The sequence below is a fragment of the Ochotona princeps genome, unplaced genomic scaffold, assembly GCF_030435755.1.
Source record: "Ochotona princeps isolate mOchPri1 unplaced genomic scaffold, mOchPri1.hap1 HAP1_SCAFFOLD_141, whole genome shotgun sequence".
Taxonomy (NCBI): Eukaryota; Metazoa; Chordata; class Mammalia; order Lagomorpha; family Ochotonidae; genus Ochotona; species Ochotona princeps.
This window is the reverse complement of record NW_026697766.1, coordinates 276870-298775: the sequence shown is the minus strand read 5'-3', so window position 1 is coordinate 298775 and position 21906 is coordinate 276870. Positions and strand designations below refer to the sequence as shown.

Here is a 21906-nt window from a genome sequence, read left to right as displayed (position 1 = left end):
TTTGTTACACTTTTCTAGAATAGAGCCTTTCAATGATCAAAATGGAAGAAATTACCATGGTAAAGCTAATGTACATAAGGTAACACAAATAAAGAACTCAGGGTAATGGGGATAAAATGAAACTTTATTGAAAGTTAGGTAAATTCAAGTAACAAAACAATTAAATATTTCAAAGAACAGGAACTGGAGAAACTCTAAGGGCAGAGAATTTTTAACCTCCATTCAAGTGTCAAATGATGACTTATGAAAAACCTGCAAAAGCTATCTCAGCTTTACAGATCCAGTACAGATTGGTCTCACATGGCTGGTAGGATGTTTAGCAAATTAAGCAGCAGCTAGCACACCCAGGAAGATAAAAAAAAAAGGATTGAGTCAAGCACAGCAACAGAGAACCATGAACTCAGAGTCGCAGACTGAACGCAAACCCCCACAGCCTCAGTCAGGATGGTTTCTGTTTTCTGCTTTTGGCCTTTTTAAAAGTTGGATTTTTTTTTTAAATTTTGGAATGCCATTATACAGCTTGGACTGGTCTGACGCTGACAGATGTTTACCCCTAAGTCAGTCCCAGAAGCCAAGTGGAGAGCAGCCCTCAAAATTGAACCGCTCACTTGCCCATGTCAGAGTTGCAACATGCCGGAGACCAGCTCCAGCTGACTGAGAGCTTGCAAAGGATGCGTGGATCGGCGAGACTGTAAGAGGAAATGAGAAGACACAGACCACTATGGCTTGATGCTCATAATGGACAACTCAGAAAAGTTGCCTTCTTTATTTACACACAAATCATCACAAACTTTTGCACAATATCCAATTGTTTCATTTTTACATCATGGTTAAGAAAATGCAAAAAACAATCCTAACATATTATTTACTTTAAAGAAAACATTTTTGGCAAACCATTACTCATTGAAATCTGCAGTGACCTGGCTAAAGCCAGGAATTCCACGGTTGGCAGCACATGCAGTTACATAGTGAGAAGTAGTTTACTTATACTCAAAATTAATCTTATACTCAAAATCAATTTCTACTAAACACAAACTAAGATTGATTAAGATATTATTAAAAGATTATTGAATTAAAAGATTATAAATGAAAGGATCTTATAAAAGCATGTAACATAGGTTCTTTGCTAAATCTTATAATCAAGTCATGCATTAATTACTGTCACCTTCACCTAGTGCTGATTCAATTGTTTTTTGTTCTTTTGTTAAAGGGCAGTGAAAGGGATCAAGGCAGCTCAGCCAATCTACAGAGGGCCTTTACAAAAAACTTCCTTTTATCTATATAAACTGTTTTCTTTCCCTTAATATAAGTGCCAATATAAGACAAAAGTTTTTATAAACTGATTTCTTTCCCTAAACATAAGTACCAATATAAGATAGAGATTTTAAGCCATTTTGAGGGGGTTCACATTTGTTTCCCTTTAGAAGATGCCCCATGTACTTTTGCTTTCTATGGTGAGAAACTAGAATACATCATATCATGTGCTGTAACAGTTCAAGGCGCATGGTAAACAAACTCTTTGTACCTCCATGATTGCCATCAGTTCCAAGATATTATCAAGCCATTTCTTAGTGAAAACATTACTTATACTAGGGCAAATTCCAGGACAAAAGTGGGCGCATAACAGGATTTTTGGAGACATTGTGGGCTCAATTGTACTATTGTATACTTTTAGCTGTGTGTCATAGCCTTACGTCGCTAAAGATGTTTTTATCATAACATGATTGATCAATTTGAGGTGTCATACTAGTTACAGAAATCACTTCCCATTAGCAGAAAAACAGCAACAACACCCTCAGGAGAATTCTATGAAACATCAGAGAGGTGATTGAGTGTCCATACAACGGGGTGAGGCAGCAATGAGGTGACCAGAGACATTCCGCCGGGCCTTGCCTCGCTGCTAGAAACTCCTCGTAGCCTTGCTAACCAAGAAGCAGTGCTCATCACACACCCATGCCATCCGACCCAACTGCATGGCTCCCCACAGCAACGCTGGTATTTGTACGAAAAAGAGGGGGAAATCGTTAGCCAGACAAAAACAAAAGCAGCTGCAGCCTGCCTCATGTCTCCGATGAGTTTACGCACACACTCCTCTTCTATGCACAGCCATGAGGAAGGAACACATGGTAAATCAATTCAAGATAACCGACTGTATGTACACCCGCAGATGCCCACCTGCCATAATGCAGCTTCAAGCTTTACTAATTTTAAATGGGTAAGAGCTGTAACTCATATAGAGCAACATTTGAAAGCTGAGTTATTCTCATTTCTATTCCACCATGTAATGAGGCACCACTATCAATGGCACGCGCTGCTCGTCAGGTTAACTGACAGTGGACAGGGCACGAGAACGGAGCTTCCGCACCCCGCCCTTCCTGCCTCCTCTCGCGCCATTCATGTTAATTGAAGGTGCAGAACGTGCACACTGCCTCTCCTGTCTTCTGCACCATCCACAACTGACAGAGCAGAAATTACTCCGGAGGCTCCGCACACCCGGCCCCTCCTGGCTGCTACTGTATTAGATTAAGTAAACTATAGGAAAACTGAGTAAGTCCCTTCCTGCTTGAGCTTTCAGATCGGCGCGATAGTGTAGTGATTAAAGTCCTCGCCTTGCACACCCGGGATCCCACATGGGCGCCGGTTCTAATATCAGCAGCCCTGCTTCCCATCCAGCTCCCTGCATGTGGCCTGGGAAGGCAGTCGAGGACAGCCCAAGTCTTTGGGGCCCTGCACCCAAGTGGGAGAGCTGGAAAAGGCTCCGGACTCCTAGCTTTGGATTGGCTCAGCTCCAGCTGTTGCAGCCGCTAGGGGAGTAAACCATAGGACGGAAGATCTTCCTCTCTGTCTCTCCTCCTCTCTGTATATCTACCTTTCCAATAAAATAAATAAATAAATAAATCTTTTAAAAAGAAAAAAACCCTGCCTTCTACTGCTCCAGGTGTGTAACGGGAGCTGCTGTCACCAAGCTTCAGAAATAAAGACTCCTCTTAATATCCTACACTTTGAAAAAATATATCCTACACTTTGATCCTGTTGATCTCTGTCACACTCCACAACAACCTTATAGATTTGTGCAGGTGAAGAATGACAATTTTTCTATGTGAGCACACAAAACTAAATAAGATTAAATAGCAAGCAAATAAAATATGCAACAAGGGCCTGGTGCACTAGCCTAGCAGTTAAATCCTTGCTTTGAATGTTCTAGGATCCCGCATGGGTGCTGGTTCTAATCCCATTAGACCTGCTTCCCAACCAACTCTCTGCTTGTGTCCTGGGAAAGTAGTCAAGGATGCCCCAAAGCCTTGGGACCATTGTACCCACATGGGAGACCTGGAAGAGACTTCTGGCTCCTAGGTTTGGATCAGCACAGCTTTAGCCACTGCAGCCCCTTGAGGCATGGATTAACGGATGAAAGATCTTCCTCTCTGTCTCTCCTTCTCTGTATATCTGACTTTGCAATAAAAAAATAAATCTTTAAAAATATGCAATGAGGTTTTCCAAAAATGTTTAGATTTTTCAGTCCTAGGTGATTGAGCTTGAAATGCCGTATGGCTTCGGGGCACCTGCTTAGACATAGATTTAAGTGTCTCAGATGATTGATGACCGGTTCCATCCTTCCCACTGTGACTGTAGAAGCAGCTTCTGTTCACCTACGTGTGCATTGCCCAGGAGAGCTGAGGAACAGCTTTCAGCTGCTTTGATTTCCTCCAGATAGCACTCTTGTCCTCCCACTAGATAACGTGCAGGTAAGGATGTGAGGAGGCATGTAAGGAAAGGTCAGTGCTTAAATATGATGCAGAAACATGCAGCAAATGGCTGCTGAAGAAAGTGAGTGGGACCAAGGGGGAAATGGATATTACAATTCATATCATTTGTGTTCTATATGATTTTGCTTTCTGCATCAAGCACACATTGATGTGCCTGTGGGTGCGAGGAGAAGGGGAAGTAGCAAAGGTGAGGCCAGAGAGCGCAGTATCTGCTCTGGGCAAGAGCTTAGGAACAGGTGTTCGAGTGCACATGAAATGAAATGGTCTTGAGGTAGAGGACTCAATGGGAGGACAAAGCAGAGCATCCCAAGTGCTCAGTCGATTCAGTCATCTCCATCCTCAGTTCCTGCTGAGTTGTTGTTCAGCATTCTGCAAATGTGAAGCTCGCTCCTGTGGTCTGTGTCCATCTCTCCACCTGCACTCTTCTGTGTCCCACAGGCAGTTGCTGCGGTGTGTTCAATTGTGCCCTGCCCTCTTGAGGGGTGGGCAGGAGGGAACCTCAGCAAGATGCATTTCCCGAGTACCTAGGGGTTTTAATGCCTGGATATTCTCTTTAGTGTTGGCACCCCAGTTTCACTAACGGACTGTGGAGTGGCCGCGCAGGATCTTATTTCTATCTGGAGACCAGCCTTCACTTGATGCTGTAAGGGTCATGAAGATGGCTGCCTTGGATTGCAATGCTCACCTTCATTCCAGGCCAGTGAGCCTGTGTCACTATAAGAAAATCTTAACAAAGGCAGGCAGTCTAAGCTACCACAGTGACTAGGAGTTAGCCTCTCTCAGAACTTCCAACCTCATCAGGAAATACAAGACTCTTTCTAGCCCCTATTCTATCAGCAGCACTCAGAGTATGGATCACAAGCCCTTCATCTGACATCAGCTAACAAAATATGCACTCATTTGTTGAAGTACAAACCTACTTTTGCAAAATCCTTGCAGTTTTGTTTGCATTCAAAGTGTCTCCACCCCTGTTTTATCACAGAATACTTCATTCTGTAACAAAAGTGTATGCACTGTGAAGATTCACTATGGATACATGTGCCCCCAGGATGAAAATTATATGAATGTTGAACAAGACTGCCTGGCAAACAGCCTGTGTGCCTCTGGCCTCCGACCCCTGCTCACACTGAGGAGAGAAGCTTCATTCCGAGCCCGGCACAATAGCCTATTGGCTAAAGTATTTGCCTTGCTCACGCTGGGATTCTTAAGGGAGCCAGTTCTAATCCTGGCAGCCCTACTTCCCATCCAGTTCCCTGCTTTGCAAAGCATTCAAAGGTGGCCCAAAGCCTTGGTACCTTGCACCCATGTGGGGGATCTGGAGGCAGCTCCAGACTCCTGGCTTCAGATTACCTCAGCTCTGGTCATTGCAGCCACTTGGGAAGTGAGTCATCAGACAAAAGATTCTTTTTTCTGTCTCTCCTCCTCTCTGTATATCTGACTTTCAAAAAAATATATATTAACAAATAAAGAAGCTTCATTCTTCATTTACATCATGGAAACGTTCTCTAAAGGAAAAGTGGAGTAAAGGTTCTACTGGAGATGGCTGGTTCTTGGAGGAGCTGTAGTTTCCTATTCAGCACCTCCTGGGCATGAACACGTGAGAACAGAGCCTGAGGCCTTCCCTTCAGGGAAAGGAGCTGGCCCGGCCTTGGCTGCACGGGCAGGCTTCCTCAGGGGCCGAGAGCCCTCTGGCCTGTCTTGCTCCCTACAGAAGGGAGCCAAGGACCGCAGCTAGAGGGCGTGTGACTCCGCTGAAGCTGGATCATCTAAGAACGGGAGCACAGCCTGCTCTGCTAAAATGCTTTGCTCCAATTTGCTGGCATGGCCTGGACAGGACACTGGCCCTAGTGTTGTCAACCAAGCAAATATCCCACTAATTCAACTTTTCTCCAACCACGGCTCCTGAGTGTTTGGGGATGCTGCTCTACCTGTTAACCATCACCTGCTTTAATTGCAGACCACAGCAGTTTGTACTTCAGGGAGTGAGTTTCCTCTCACCACATGGTGGTAACATGAGGGTGTTCAGTACTGTTGGGAGGGCATATGGCCTTCCTGCTAGGGTCTGCCTTCCTTTCTGTCTGTGGTGAAGAGCAGATGCCATCTGCCAGGGTCTCAGGGGCCTGTGGGTGTTGGGTTTGTGCAATGAATAGCAAAACTGCTGCCTGTCCTCTTTCTCAGGGGCTGAAATTGACTTTGCTTATTTACTTGATGTTTTCCTCATGCAAAAACACTTCTGCCTACTGTATGTACATGTACTCTGCCTGATTTTTCTTCTTTCTCCTTTTTTTTTTGACATATTTTTTCAATGATTCTTTGACTTCTTCCAGGCAAAGGCAAGATCAAAACAGCGGCCACTGCAGCTCTCCCTGACTCCGTTCTTCACTTGTTCCTCAAGGATGTCCCGGCTAGGCAGCACTTGGCAACAGGCCGTGCATTTAAAGCCACTCTGGCCACGTGAGCCTTTCAGGGGTCTTCACCCTGGGCCTCTCCTCCAGAGCTAGAGGCTCTGCTGGGCTAGCAGCCTGGAGACCCGCTTCTTGCTCTTCTGTGTCAAAGCTAGCCACACCGTCGATGATCATATGCCATGTAGGCACAGCACAGCTGGCCTCCTAGGAGAGTTTCCCAGCGTGGGTCAGTTCTTGTACTCTTGCCCTCTTCTTTGGCAGCAGCAAGCCATCCCGTGTGACTCATTTAGTATTTAGCCTGTAAAAAGGGAGTCAATGGTACTATGATGGAAAAGTGGAACATTGTAACAGAAAAGAGCTTTATGTGGCTTAAATCCACAGAATAATTTCTAGCTTCTATGGCCCCTAATACTTCTTTTTTTTTTAAAGACTTTATTTTATTGAAAAGTCAGATTTACAGAGGGAAGAAGTAGAGATAAGAGCCTTTGTCTGTTGATTCACTACCCAAGTGGCAACAACAGACAAATCTAAGCCAATCTGAAGCCAGGAACCAGGAGGTTCTTCCAGATCTCCCATGCGGGTGCAGCGTCCCAAGGCTTTGAGCCATCCTTGATTGCTTTCCCAGGCCACAAGTAGGGAGCTGGATGGGAAGTGGAGCAGCTGATGGACATGACCTGGTGTCCATATTGGATACCCGGGGATGCCAGGTGCTGGGGTCCATGCAGTGGTTGTGAATGACACAAAGGTGTGAAGAGAACAGCTCCTTTGTTCAGCAACACCCAGAGGAGCTTCCAACTGTTTAGCAAGGCTCAGCGGATATCTCTCCAACCATCTTGACACAGTCTCACCATCTTTTACATGGACACTTAACCACCCCACAAGGAATTCAATTGAGACAGTGTTGTTTGCATTTAGCCACCAGGCCTTCACGCCGGGCCCCTCCCTCTGTCCTTATGGCTGCCTCTGTTAGTGCTGTGGCCAGCTCAGCTGGTGGCACTCAGGAAGCTGGAGGCTGATCAGCTTGTATGTTTCTAAAAGGCTCAGTGTGACTGCTACAGCCCAGACCACATTGATGAGTCAGAGCTCGCTCAACTGCAGGAGGCAATGGTGTGTTTTCTCTCCTCTTCCTCCACTACTTTTGTTTTCTGGGCCCATTTTCCATTCATGACGGATACCTCTCTATGCAGGCAAGCCGTGTGTGCGTGTTTTTCTCATCTGCTGAATAAAAGGTATTGTATATATATGCCAGATGTAGAATTTCTCTCTTCCAGCACAAGAGCCTGCAATAAACATTGACTGTGAATATGAATATTGAAGCAAAAACTGACAGAGGTAAGTGAGAAGCAGTGATGGCAGCAGTAGAGGGAGATGCCACAGCTCAGTTTCAGCAAAGGAGAGAGCAGTCAGACAGGAAGTCAGTGAGGAGCACCAAGCTTCAATCACTGCACAGGCAAATGGACGCACCAGCCCTACAGGACACGCCGCCTAGGAGCTGCTGAACGCACATTCTTCTCAGCTGCCATGGAGCAGTCTACAAATGGGACCACCTGTTAGTTTGGGAATCAGTCTCAAAACTTAAGAAAATTGTCATCATACCAATGTCTTTCCTAACTGCAGTGGAGAGAAAATAGAAACCAGTGCTCTATAGGGTCAGCACTGTGGTATGGTAGGTTAAGCTGAGTTGGTATCCCATATGTGTGCCAGCGTGAGTCCTGGTTGCTCCTCTCCTGAGTCAGCTCCCTTCTAAAGAACATGACAAGGTGTGGGGCATGACCCAAGTGCTTGGGCCCCTCCATGGTATGGGAGAAAATTGCAGCTTCTAGCTCCTATCTCCTAGCTTTGTCCATGGCCCAGTACTGGATGTTTTGGCCATTTGGAAATGAAACAGCAATAGTAAATTCTCTCTCTCTCTCTGTCTCTCTCTCTTCCTTCCTTATTCTCACAATAACTCTGACCTTTTCAATTTTTGTTTTGAATATTGTTTACATAGTTGAGTGGGATGCATGCCCATGTGGACCTCTGATTGGTTTGTGGAGGGTCAACGTGTGGAGGAATGGGGGAGGAACAGGGGTAGGATAAATGTTTCCATTTTTTCCTATTTCTCCTGTATTGCAGGGTGGTGTGCGGTGGCAGAGAGTGCTGCTTTTGCGGCCAAACCACATCAGCACCGGGAGGTGAGGGCAGTCATTTGATGATGCCTTAAAGGTTGGAGTTTGTGGAGTCCCAACGAGAATATAGGGCACCTGGTTCTTGACGGCCACCTGAGTGCATTTGTGTACAATAGAATCAACCCCTGTGATCCCAACAGGACAAGAACAAGGAGGCCAAAGTCTCCTGTCCCCAAAGCTCTCACAGATGCCTCCACTTGGACAATACCAACTAACAATAGAAGCTGTGTGAGTTTACAGCTGGGAACAGAGCAGGGGCTGGCAGCGTCCACAAGGCTTTACTCTGCCTAGCCTGCCAATATCTCCAGGACACCATGCAGTAGCACTGCACAGCTGTCTCTCTTCCCTGCCCATCAGGGCCATGTTCAAGTGCAGGAGCTCAGGCAAGGCATGCCGACTACAGGCAGCTGGTGCCACTCCTGTGCTAGGCAGATTAGGCAGGTAAGCTGCTTAGCACCTCTGCATGTCAGGGAGCAGGTAAGTGGATTAGAATCCTCACATGTCCTCTGGTTAGGTGAGGCTACAAGGCAGACTAGGCACGCCACAAAAGCTACCATAACATAGTACCACAAGCATAGAATGACACACGTCCATCTGGCAGCCAGAAGCCAAATTACAGGCCAGGATCATGTCCCTTCTGAGGTTGTGACAGGAGACCTGCTGCAGGGCTCTCCAGCAGCACTGATTGCTGGCCACTCAGCAATTCCCAGGCCATGGACACAGCCTCAGTCTCCACCTTCATAATCACATTAGTCTCCCTTTTCATCTTTTATGAAGAAAAAACATCAGATCTATTTATTTGAAAGGTAAAATGAGAGAGAGAGAGAGAGAGAGAGAGAGAGAGGTCTCCCATCTGCTGGTTTACTCCCCCAATGGCCGCACTGGCTGGGCCTGGGATGATTTAAGGCCAGGAGACAGAGGGAGCTGGATCAGAAGGGAAGCAGCTGGACCACGCACCTGTGCCCATATGGGATACCAGCTACCAGCACTGTAAGCAGAAGCTCAGACTGCTCCAACAAGGCGCTGTCCCCTTAGCGTTATCTAACTCCCAAAGGCTATTCAAGCCCTCTAAAATGAATGTCAGATCCAGGGGTAAGACTTATGGTGTTGGGCCCGGCAGCATGGCCTAGCAGTTAAAGTCCTCACCTTGAACACGCCGGGTTCCCATATGGGTGCCGGTTCTAATCCCGGCAGCTCCACTTCCCATCCAGCTCCCTGCTTGTGGCCTGGGAAAACAGTCGAGGATGGCCCAATGCTTTGGGATCCTGCACCCACATGGGAGACCTGGAGGAAGTTACTGGCTCCTGGCTCCAGATTGGCAGAGCACTGGCCGTTGCCATCACTTGGGGAGTGAATCATCGGATGGAAGATCTTCCTCTCCATCTTTCCTCCTCTCTGTATATCTGGCTTTGTAATAAAAAGAAAAATCTTATAAAAAAAAAGACTTATGAGGTCATTCCCCCAGGCCACCATCTCACTGCCCCTTTTTTGTACACACTATGAGTATTGGGAAACATAATTGAATAGTGTTTAAATTCTGAGACACCACACACCTCATGAGAAGGGAACCTTGCCAAACTTGCTCTCAGGAAGGTCACTGTTGGTCTCTAACCAGATGACCAGCCCAATCACACTTTCCAGTGGGCAGCACAGGAACTATCCAGCTATTTCCTAATTAGAGACCACCAGTGGGGAAGATTTCTCCAGAGAAACGCCTGCCCAGTTGAGCAACGCATGAGGTCTCAGGGAACTCCTCTAAACCCATGACACTCAACACGCTCCCTGAAGCTCCCACTCAGGAACACCCCATCTGCTTTCCTTTCCTTCTTTTCACAATCACTTGTTGAAAAACTTCTCTAGAATCTATCTCTAATTTTTATTTCTATAAATAATTAAGGAATGAGCCCACAGATTTCACTAAGCAGACTCCCTCCTGGGCGTGCCCTCCAACCAATTGTGTTGTGCAGAATGGCAGCAGAGGGGAGAATGCTGCCATGGGCTCTGGACACCCCATCAGCCCCTAAGGGACTCGGGGGGGGCAGGGCTACTCTCCTCTCCCAGGATGACTGAATAGCAGTGACAGCTCAGACAACACAATTCTTCCTTCCTTCTGTCAGCTCCAAAGACAAAGCACTCAATGCAGGGACCAACACCAGATCCTAAACCCTTGAGAGGCCCAGTCGGCCAGCGTGCGCTCTGGGAAGAGGCTCTGCAGTGCATTCCCAGCAAGTACAGCTTCTTCAACTCCCCAAGACCACCAACTAGGGTCAGCCAGGAGCCTAGAAAAATCAGCATCGTAGAAGCCAGTGAACCTCTAGAGCCTTTCTAACAAGCTAGATCAGTTTTAACTATGCTTCATTAACCTTACTTCATTAAAAACACAGTTGTTTTCAGATCCTATAAATACATAAACCACTCACTAGGGTGGGATGTAGGTCACCACACTCAGCAGGACATGATTTTTACAAGCAGTTCCATGCATGAGTATTCATGCTTACATGGTACTTACAAGAATGTCAGATATAATGACAAATACAATCTAAACAACCTACAAATCTACAACCACCCCATGTCTCTCTCTCTCATGCTCACTCTCACTCTTTCCCCTTGATCCCTTGCAGCAAAAGCATAGATGCTGCAGCCACACATAGGCTAGTAGATGAGCAATTTCAAGTATCCACCAGTTTGTTTTGGATTCCCATCCTCAACTTGACCACTGAGTGAATTCCACTGTGATTTCTCAATCAGACTGATTTCCGAGGTAACAGGCAACCTAGGCAGGTCTCTTCATTGTGGGAAAAGGGGACATGGATAAGCAAAAGGGGATCCAGGTCCCATGTGAATGAGCAGGAAACAGGGGCGTGGAGCCTGATGGATGGGGAGTGGAGGGAAAGAAGGACAGAGAGCAGTGAGAAGCTGAGAGCAGAGAGAAGCTGAGAGCAGAGACAGCAGGCCACATGTCTCAGATGCAGTCAGGGCAACAGGCACCACCAGTGACTTCCATGGTGGCCTGGGGAGCCATTTACACTGGGAGAGTCTCAGTGTCATGAATATATTCCAAGGACAGTCACCTTTTATTACAGGCAAGAACTGTTCTCAGCAAGCCCCGATCTCAACTGCTCCACTAGCTGCCCTGGGTGCCATTGAGAGCAGAGATTTCTCCATTAGGCTTGCTTGAACCTGTTCTTTTTTTTTCGTATTCATAGAAAGGGCAATATGCTAAATGTGTAACAATATCTGCTTTATTATTTTTAAGTTTCATTTCTTTTATATTTGAAAGTAAGATAAAAGAGAGGAGGAGAGACAGCAGGATCCTCTGTCTGCTAACTCATTCCCCAGTGGTTACAATGGCTGGAGTGGAAACGATCGCTAGGCAGCAGCCAAGAGCCTTTCCCAGGTCTCCCATATAGGTGCAGCGTCCCAAGGCCCTCAGCCATCCTCCACGGCCTTCCCAGGCCATAAGCAGGGAGCTGGGCAAAAGCAGGACTGCAGGAATTATAACCGTACGGGATCCGGGCATGTAAAGGCAAGGAACCCAGCTACTACAGTACACTGAGGCACTCATCTGCTTACACTCAATTGTCTTCACAATGGTTTTTAAAACATATGTAACAGAAACAATATTCTCATTAAGCCATCATGCTCACTTCTTGCAAGCTCGGGTTGTCAGCATGGTGACATTTTAGGAAGCTCTCCAGTGTGAACTCAGACTTGGATTCTGGCCAGGTGGGGCCATATTTGTGTGGCAACAGAGCTAAGAGAAAATGGGAAACTCATAACACAGTGGTTCCTGAAAACCATGGAGAGGTCAAACCATGAAAATTCTATTTTCTTTCTTCCTCTAATTGTATAAAATACCCTCAGCTGGTGGGAGGTGTGGCTATGGAGCCCCAAACCTGGTCCTCTCACACACACACAGCAGGCCCAACATTGACCCTGCGGTGAGGAAAGAAAGTAGTGTTTACTGCAAAAGTGTCTGGCAAGGAACCAAGTGTCTATGGTAAATTCCTGGGCTCCCTTTGGAGTCAGCGGTGGGAGTTCTTACAGGTAAACTTGGGGCTGAGAGGTGTGTGAAAAGAGTTAAAGTCTTTGTACATAAGCCTGTCTTCAGCTGAGGCTGCCCAGAGTCTGACCCAAAGTTAATTCTCATGCTTGCAGCTGGTTGCTAGGAAACTCCAAGGAAGACAATGAGACATGCGTGTGCAGACACAGTGAAGCCAAGCACGGCATTGTGCGTGCCAGTGTCTCAAAGCTCTTGTCTTCAGGAAAAATTGTCAGCACATGGGCACAGGTAGCTATCTCAGAGTCATGACCTGGGAGTAGGGCTGCCTGGAACCTGTGGCTGTGCATGTAGGCGAATGGGGTCAAAAACCACACCAAACACCACTATGCATATAGCAGGTTGCTCTTACTGAGATCATGTGCATGTTTGATGCATTAAGCTGTTGTGTGATGTTCTCCATACCAAAGACAGTCATTAACTTAGCCTGAGGACGTGACTAAGCTGTAGCAACTGATCAGGAAATATGATACACTGGGGTTGCTCTTTGCTTTGTGCTTCACAAAGCCATGAGTGCACTTGTCTCCACTTGATCACATTCTGTTGTCTCCTTCTCTCAGTGCTCATCTCCCAGTCCTCTTTACATATTCACTGACATGCAACCCATCAGCTCGTGTCCACGTTCCTGGGTGATCAGTGCTCATGACTTCCTTGGACTGATCGGTGATACTGTGTGCCTTACAGACTTTGTGAAGGCCAATTAACTTGAGTTCACTAGGCATCACATGCAGGTGGCAATTACAGTCTGCCTGGACCTAGAATTCTCCTGCACAAAACACAGCAGGAAAACACTGGGCACTACGGTGTCTATTGTTACAGAAGAAATGACACCTGTTGACATTCTGTTGATTAGAATTTTGCCGTACTGGGACCAGAATGGCTCCGCAGGCTAATCCTCTGCCTAAATAGCACCAGCAGCATATGTAGGTGTGAGTTTGTTTCCTGGCTGCTCCACTTCTGATCCAGCTCCCTGTGGCCTGGAGAAGCCTGTCTGTGGCCTGGAGAAGCAGTGGAAGATGATTCAGGTGTTAGGGCCCTGGATAGGCTCCTGGCTCCTGGCTTCAGATCAGCTCAGTTCTAGCTGTTGTGGCCATTTGGGGAGTCCTTCAGCACATGAAGGATCTCTCTCTCTCCCTCTTTATCTCATTCTTTCAGTAAAACTGCTCTGAGGATCTTGTGCTTTCTCAGTAAATCTGCTTTCAACTGGTCCTTTCAAATAGTTCTTTGAAATAGTCCAGTAGTCATATAGCACAGAGAAGGCTTGCTCAGAATTCCTTTCTCCCTCTTACCTCTTCCAATGCAGAAAGCACACGTGGGGCTGAAGGAGCTGAGTGCATCAGTGGACAAGGGAGCTATTCACAAGCGGGAACACCTGGGCTTGTGTCTAACCTTGGAACACTGAGGGGCAGACCAAAATCCACAGTGCTCTCTCTCCTTTGTGCCTCCCTCGGGTTAAAAATAACAGAAGAGAGTGTCCCTGGCCTCAAAGCTATCTCTTCTTATGCTTTCCTTGAGTGTAAATAAACCAAAACATACCAAGACACTATGTTAATGTCTTCTCTCTTTCTTTTCTTTTCTTAACATGAGAATAATTATTCTAACAATTGCTAGCTTCACATAAGACAAGAATTGATTTAAGCCTTTGTGTTATCTGCATTCTGCTGGGGCAAAAAATTCTGTATTCTCAAAGTCTGTCATCCTGAAAGTGGATTTGGCCACAGGATAGTGTAATAAAATCATTTCTCCATTAAGCTTCTTCTTGTGTGTTTGATTAATCCTGACATGAAGGCCATGTGTTTCCCTTTCTGAGAAGAGCTGCCTGCGCCCAGTGCTTTCGTGTCCAAAGTCTCCCACCAGGTCCTACTGCATAGCCAAGCTCAGCAACAGCCATTGCAGCCAAGTGGGGAGGAAGCTCGTGGGTGGGAGATCTTTTTGTCTCTGCTCTCTGTAAATCTGCTTTTCCAATACAAACAAGTACAATCTCACACAAAAATAGCACTTGTTGCTTTAACAGAAGATTAATGAACAAACTAGGTGTCCTGTCCAGCAGGACAGTCAACGGGGTCGCAGTCACCTAGGAGAGAATGAAGGGACAAGAGACACGAAGAATGGACAGCAAGACAGTAGGTCTGATCAAGCTGTCAGTTTATTGATTTCAACTGAGGGTTTTTATATTCTTCAGTAACTAAGGCTCAGGGAGGGAAGGAGAAACTGGGACGCAGGCCATGGTCTCAAGACCGATTGTTCTTGAGCAGCCACCATGTCAACAATAGTAACCAACATATCGACAATAGCGTAGGTAATCAGTAACAAGATATCGGTAAGTACAGCATCAATCACATTCTGAAACAGTTGCTAGAAACAATTGAAGCTAAGCGTGTGATTAGCTTCATAACTTCTTTCCCAAGCATCTAGCCAACCGGGGGTTTTCCACTGTCCCATAGGTCTATATTCAAAATGGCTTCAGTGTAGCTGTAGTACATGGCTCCTGACAACTAGGTTCTAATTCTGAGTCAGTGTACTTTTGATATTAAATTTTAGACAAAATTATAAACAACATTTTAAGAATTATGGTCTATTTTCTCACTCAAATTCTCAGATATATGCCCCTAAAACCTTGTATTACTTGTTCAAACCTTCTGCAACTCACTTGAATGTTTTAGTAGTTTTGTCTTATCTTTCCCTTGAATAGTTATTCTCTTGTATGACATTTTTGCAAGCAATGCTTTACTTGATCAAAAAGTCCTCTTTTTCTCAGATTTAGTTTTATATTTGCTATTGGAAAGGCAGATTACAGTGAGAAGGAAAAACAAAGATCCTTCATCCACTGGTTAACTCCTCAGGTGGCTGCAATGACTGGTGCTGAGCTGATCTGAAATCAGGAACCAGGAGCCTCTTCCAGGTCTCCCATATGGGTGCAGGGTCCCAGACTCTGGGCCAACCTCTCCAGCTTTCCCAGGAAAGAAGCTAGGAGCTGGAGGGGAAGAGGAGGACATAGGACATAAACCAGACGTCATGTGGGATCCTGGAACATGAAGGTGGAGGATTAGCCAATTAAGACAACAGGCCAAGTCCCCAAAATTCTTTTTCATAACAGTTCTCATGAGGAACACATTCTCTTGCTTGTGACTCAGCTTTCATTTGCTGATTTCTTCAATTACATTGTGAAATTTAATCCTTTAAACTTCCCCAAATTAAGAATAAATAATCTGGAAAATGGTGTGGTACCCTATTACCTTGAACGCAGGTGTCCTCACCTTGAACGCTGCCCTGCTTCCAAACCAGGTCACTGCTTGTGGCCTGGGAAAGCAGTCTAGGACAGCCCAAAGCCTTGGGACCCTGCACCCATGTGGAAGACCAGGAAGAAGCTCCTGTCTCCTGGCTTCTGATCGGATCAGCTAGGCACTGGCCATTATGATCACTTGAGGAGAGAATTAATGGAGGAAGATCTTCCTGTCTTTCTCTCTTCCTCTTGCATATTTTATTGTGCAATAAAAATGAATCTTTAAAAAGACTAAGACTAAATTTTCTTCGTTAAAAACATTAAATTTGAAGCTTATTCATTTAAACCTGTGTTAAACTATGTTTCCTATGTGGGTAATTTGTGAAAACATACTTGGTAACAAACTCAGAATCCTTAGCATTTGAAATGTTAAAATGATCTAAGAATACGTTTAGAAGCGTGGAACTCATCTGCCTTTAACCCCAATTTATCCCTAGTAATGATACCTTAATGATTTAAGATGCTCTGATATTATAACATTTCTTCATTTGAATCAAGCTCAAAATTAGATTCATATGAACCCAAAATTACTTTCAACTCCAACTTCTGACTCTGAGTTGTGGTTTCATCGCTGCACTCTAGCAGCTCACAGCATGACCTGGGTAACTCCAGCAGATAACCAAGCTCCCTTCTGCCCCTCAAGGCAAGTCTGCCAAACAAGCTGAAACTGGGCTCCTGCCAGTGCTGACCACTGTGCCCAGGGTTCCACTGTGCTCCTAGGGTTGCCTTAGTCCACGGGGGAATGTCATTTCCAACTGAACAAACAATCCACTGGACCAACAACATTTACTCTCCCTGCTCATCCCCCAGACATCCTCAGCAACGCTCGGGTCCTAGTGGGAGGTGGTGATAAAAACCATTGTCCCATTTTCCAGCGAACGCACCAGAAAATGTTATGGGATTCATGGACTGAAAGACCAGACACTAAGGTCTTTCACAGGAAAAATTACTATTCTTGCTGTGCCACATGAGGCTCAGTCACATGCATATCCAAAAAGATTGAGTCCCATACAGGGGCATCTCCTTATTTGTCATTTTGTCTAATTTGCAAACCAGCAGCTATTTCAGTCCCACAGGGATGAGCCCACATCCCCCACAGAATCTGCTCCCGGACCCGGTGCTCTCATGGCTAGTTAGTGTCACGGTGCAGCCTTCTGTGGCCCACCTCTTGCCTGATACTCACTGGTGGTCCTGTGGCGAGCCCTGCCAGGCACGACCCAGCCCTAGCTTTCCTTTGACCAGAGGGTGATGGTCAATACTAACTAGCTCAGCTCGGGTCTCCCACAAGGCTGGATGCACTGGTGTGACCAAGTGGACTGGCCACTTGCTTTCTTTGGCCTTCTGTGTGTAACAAAAAGAACCAGAACTAATTTCAGTTGATGTAAAATGTTAATTGACATAAATGTTCTTTTATCTGCCAGTCAATTAAAACAGAGCTCTTAAGAAATCTCTGCCAAGGAGACACAGCAGTTTCTAATTTCTAGTTTCCCTTCTCCAAAGCACCTGGTCTCAGCCCCCCCTTACCTGCCTGTGCAGCAGCCTAGTTGGTGCAAGTCCCCCAGGAGTCATTCCTCACCTGTAACATACTCCCTCAGTGATCCTCCCTCCCACACATCTTTTCAAATTTAAATCTAAATTTTCATATATTGCTTAAAGTTATGTCTTACTCTCATTAACTTACATATTAGTGAAAATTTATAAAGTGATTTTGGGGTTTTATATGCACAAAATTTATTACAATATGTTTTTTAAAAGGTTCTTGCCTTTTACTTATTCTAAGAAGCCAAAAAAAGCACATAAATTTATAATTGGAAATATTGATTCTTTTTACATTTCCCCCAGTTTGTTTCAGAAAATTTTATCTAATTTACTTCGGAAACTAAAATATTAGGCTATTGTGATTATTATCTAAAGTCATACACTTACCAAAGAGCAACATTTGAAACTTCACTGTACTTACACATAGGAGGTGAGGGGCATTCCACTATACGTTCACATACATAGTTTCTTCTTGTCTCCAAGTTATGCCTTTATGACTTAAGTATACAGCTTTTTTGACATGAAATCTCAGAAGAAAACAATACTAATGACTCTGAACATACCTTTAGTTTTATTTTTATCAAGAAATGCAAAACAACTTATCAGAGGTTTCTATATGTCAAATGGTTGTAAACCTAGCTGCCTGAGACACTGTAACTCGGAAACATGCCATCACTGCCTTAGAATTACCTCTTACTCTTCATAATCCTGGTTAGCTCTAGCTGTTCTTGGCTGGGATCTGCAGCAGAAAAACATTCCTTGAGCACTCCATTCACTAGACTAACTGCAGACTTGGGAAAGGGGTTGAGCCTTTTCCCTGTATAGTTACATTCCTGGGATTCTTGCTCCCCACTGTCACTTGCAGCAGGTTCCTCTTTAGCAAACTATAAAAGACTTTAAAGTCAGGGGTAGCCCCAGGGCCTCCTCATTCTTCATGTAAGTTACACAATGACATCTGTAGGGTGAGAGGCTGCTGAGGCAGCACTAGAGGAAAAAGGAGCATCCTGCTCAAATCCCAGGGGAGCTGCAGCTCTCCAGAGAAAACCCAAAATGTAAGAAAACACCATTTGGAATACTCCCAAGGGGGGAAATAGAGATGTGGGCACAAAACAGCTTGAAGCAGAGAGAGAGCAAACCAGTGGGGACCTGGATTCCCAGCTCTGGGCCCCCACCCCCTGTCTGCCTTACGGGGTCACCACTGGTCACAAATAAACTCAGGTGCTCTTTTGCATGATTGCACCCTGTGTTGGACTTTCCTGCTCTCTCCAACCAGGAAACAACACAGTGGTGCCTGAACACAGGGTTTAGATTCTCCCTCTTTCTGCTTTCCTCCCCACAGTCAGTATGCCTTGTAGGAATGTGCTCTGGGTGAGGGCAGTGCCCCTTGATCATCCAACCTCCTCTCTTGGCTTGTGGTCTGGGAGGCCATCAGCAGGCTTATTGCCATGGCACAACTCCCTGCAACTGGACAAGTCTCCTTTCTCTTCTTCCCCATGGTCAGGGGCTTAGGTATTGTCAAGGACCTGGGGTGGGGGCTCCCCCTTGAGACAGCCACCTCCTGTCTTTTGTCAAAGGAGAGACTGAGCATCTTCTGACACTGGTGGAATTGCTGACAGGGTCTGACAGAGTGATTTGCATTCATTTCCTGCTCACCTGATTCTCCCTGAGCCTCTGGGCCAGGAAGTGGGCGGTGCCTCACTTAAGGGGCCCTCTGTGGAATGGCCATTTCTGCCTCAGGAACTCCCCTACTATGCCACTGCTTCCACTGGTGAGTGTGAGAGCTTGGACTGGAGTGGACTGGCTGCAAGATCTGTCTGGTGGCAAGTATGCTGGGTTTTGGCAGGGCTGGGCAGGGCTGGGCAGGGCTGAGCTACTATACCAGCTGGTGCACACAAGAACCAAAACACGTGCAGGCCAGATGGAATTTACTGTAAGGCTCACTGGCAAAAGGTAAGACTAGGTGCAGCCACATTAGGTTGAACCAGAGTATCTGCTTTAAGTGCAGGGTCTGGAGCTGGTAGAACCGTGGTCACTCTCCTGCTAGGCTGCATGCTCATGAGCATGGGAACCAGGGCTGGGATTGCACCAGGCTGAACAACATGTAGCATATATGTGGGCCTGGTGTGGGGGCGGGGTGGACTGAATGGAGCTACAATACCCATGGGTGTGTGTAAGAGCTGGGTGGGATATGGAATGGACCTGACTAGACCACAACACACACCAGCACACCAAAAACGGGCTGTGGTGGGCCTTGTGGGAACTATTAGGAGTTGCCCCAACTAGGCTTTAGCACCCACTGGTGTTTGTGATGATGGGATCTGTTATAGGTTGGGTTGGGCTTGCCCAAAGCACCCATTAGTTCACGTGAGATTCTGGGGTCCATGCAGTAGGTGTGGATGACATGAAGGTGTGAAGAGAACATCTCCCCTGTTTGGCAGGGCCCAGGGGAGTTTCCAGGTGTTTTTCAGGGCCAGGCTGAGTTCTCTCTGATCACCTTGATGTGGTTTCACCCCCTGTTTGCATGGACACTCAAGCACCCCACTAAGAATTCTGTAATCTATTGAGCCATTGCTGTTGGCCCCTCTGAGATAATTTTGCAATCTATGTGAGCTTGAGAGTTAATGTCGCTGATAATGTCTTGGTGAATGTATCTTGGACAATTTACACACAAGCACATTTAACCCCATGCCATTTCTGGACACCTTTTTGGGTACTTAACCATTGCCTCAGAATCTGGCCCAGACATGTAGCACACCTTCTGGGAAAGGGCATGATAAATGTCCTAAATGTTAATGCAAGTGATGGGAGTAACAGCTGTAAATGCTATGGCAATAAATATAGTTACTGTTATCTCAATGGCTATCCTGTCTTTGCAATTTCTTTGGGACATAGAAATGTAACTGTTCTGGCCACTTTTATAATTTTTAGCTAAAGGAATTAAGGATGCTTTTATTAAAGAAATATGCTTTTAATTATTGTTTCATTGTTTATAGGGTTGTAGAGCCTATAGTTATACTGGACTTCAACATTAGAAACCCTTGTCTTGGATTTTGATGTTTTTTCCTTGTGACATATATTTCCAGTTAAATGATGAGTAAATTGTAGAAATAGAAATGTAGTAGGAATGTCTTACTGATTAGCAGGTAATCGCATGTGCCTTGGCCTTGGAGTCCTGGCTGTTGCTCCATGGCTGCTACTGAAGAATGAATAATGGCTTGCTTTGAAGAATATGAATACAGTACTTTGCAGAATTGTCTTAGGGACACCTGCTTAGCCCTGAAATACAGACAGAATGACCAAATGTCCATACATGACCCCTTAGTCTTGAAGTAAAAATATAATAATTACTTGTTTGTGAAGAAGCTTGTGAGGTGTCTGAATAAATAAAAAGGACAGCTTCTTCTTGAGCTGTTGCAAGAAGGCACCAAGTGACAGTGTCTGTGTCTTTCTTTATCACCAACTCCACGCACACTTCCCCAGCTCTGAACTCAGCTGGGGCTGGAATCTGGCAGTGAAAGGTTCAGCTGGTGGCAGATCTGACTAGGCAGCTGGCTGGCAAGTGCAGTGGCTGATGTATGTGACAGGCCCAAACTGCTCCTGCACTGGCTGGTGCACACAAGAGCCAAGTCTGAAGTCATCCTAAGCAGGGTTTCTTGGAGGACTCCCCAACTAGACTGCTGGACTCAAACTCTGGCCTCAGGGAAAACCACAAGCTCTGTGCTCCCACTTGGAGTGCACGTGTTGGATCTGGGCCTCCTCAATTCCTCTTGTCAGAGCAGGGGGAAAGCACACACAGATGCACATGAGGGCCATGGCAGCCAGCTCATCCAGGCCAGCAGAGGATGGTGAGTGTCTCGTCAGAGGATGGAAAGCAGAAGAGTTTGGACAACTGTCCTGGCCAAACATTGCAGCAAGTGTCTGGGACTGTGGAGACAGTCATGTGGACATTGTCACCATCAAACCTTGAAAAGATTCTCTCAACTCTGGAGCTGTTGTACAAGAACTGGCGCTAAGGCAGCAAGATGGCTCTGGGCCCGATGGACTGCAGTTCAGCTCAGGAGTGTTGTTATGCTGTAGGGGGCAGTAAGCAGATGTGGTTGTGGCTTCAGCTCTGCAGGTGGCAAATTTTCAAGAATCCTGGTGAGTGTTAGAGCTCAGTGGTCACACCTGAGTCGCCAGGCTGGTCAGTGCCACAGCTCTGCAGGTGTCCTGTCGTCACTGGGTCAGTGTTGCAGTCTATAGCCAGTGACAACCAGTGGCCATCCCTGCTTTGAGCTACAGCAATCCTATCCTGCTGCCATCGCTGTCACCTCCCAGCATTTACAGGCTTCCCAGCTCTGGGCCCCCCTGCCCCCACTGTCTGCCCTGCAGGGTCACCACTGGTCACAAATAAACTCAGGTGCTCTTTTGCATGATTGCACCCTGTGTTGGACTTTCCTGCTCTCTCCAACCAGGAAACAACACAGTGGTGCCTGAACACAGGGTTTAGATTCTCCCTCTTTCTGCTTTCCTCCCCACAGTCAGTATGCCTTGTAGGAATGTGCTCTGGGTGAGGGCAGTGCCCCTCCATCATCCAACCTCCTCTCTTGGCTTGTGGTCTGGGAGGCCATCAGCAGGCTTATTGCCATGGCACAACTCCCTGCAACTGGACAAGTCTCCTTTCTCTTCTTCCCCATGGTGAGGA

At 46.2% G+C, this 21906-nt stretch overlaps 1 pseudogene; it reads left to right on the top strand.

The window, feature by feature from the left end:
- LOC131479029 (cyclin-dependent kinase 1-like) overlaps positions 1-21906 on the top strand; it is a 36548-nt pseudogene that overhangs the window by 13769 nt on the left and 873 nt on the right.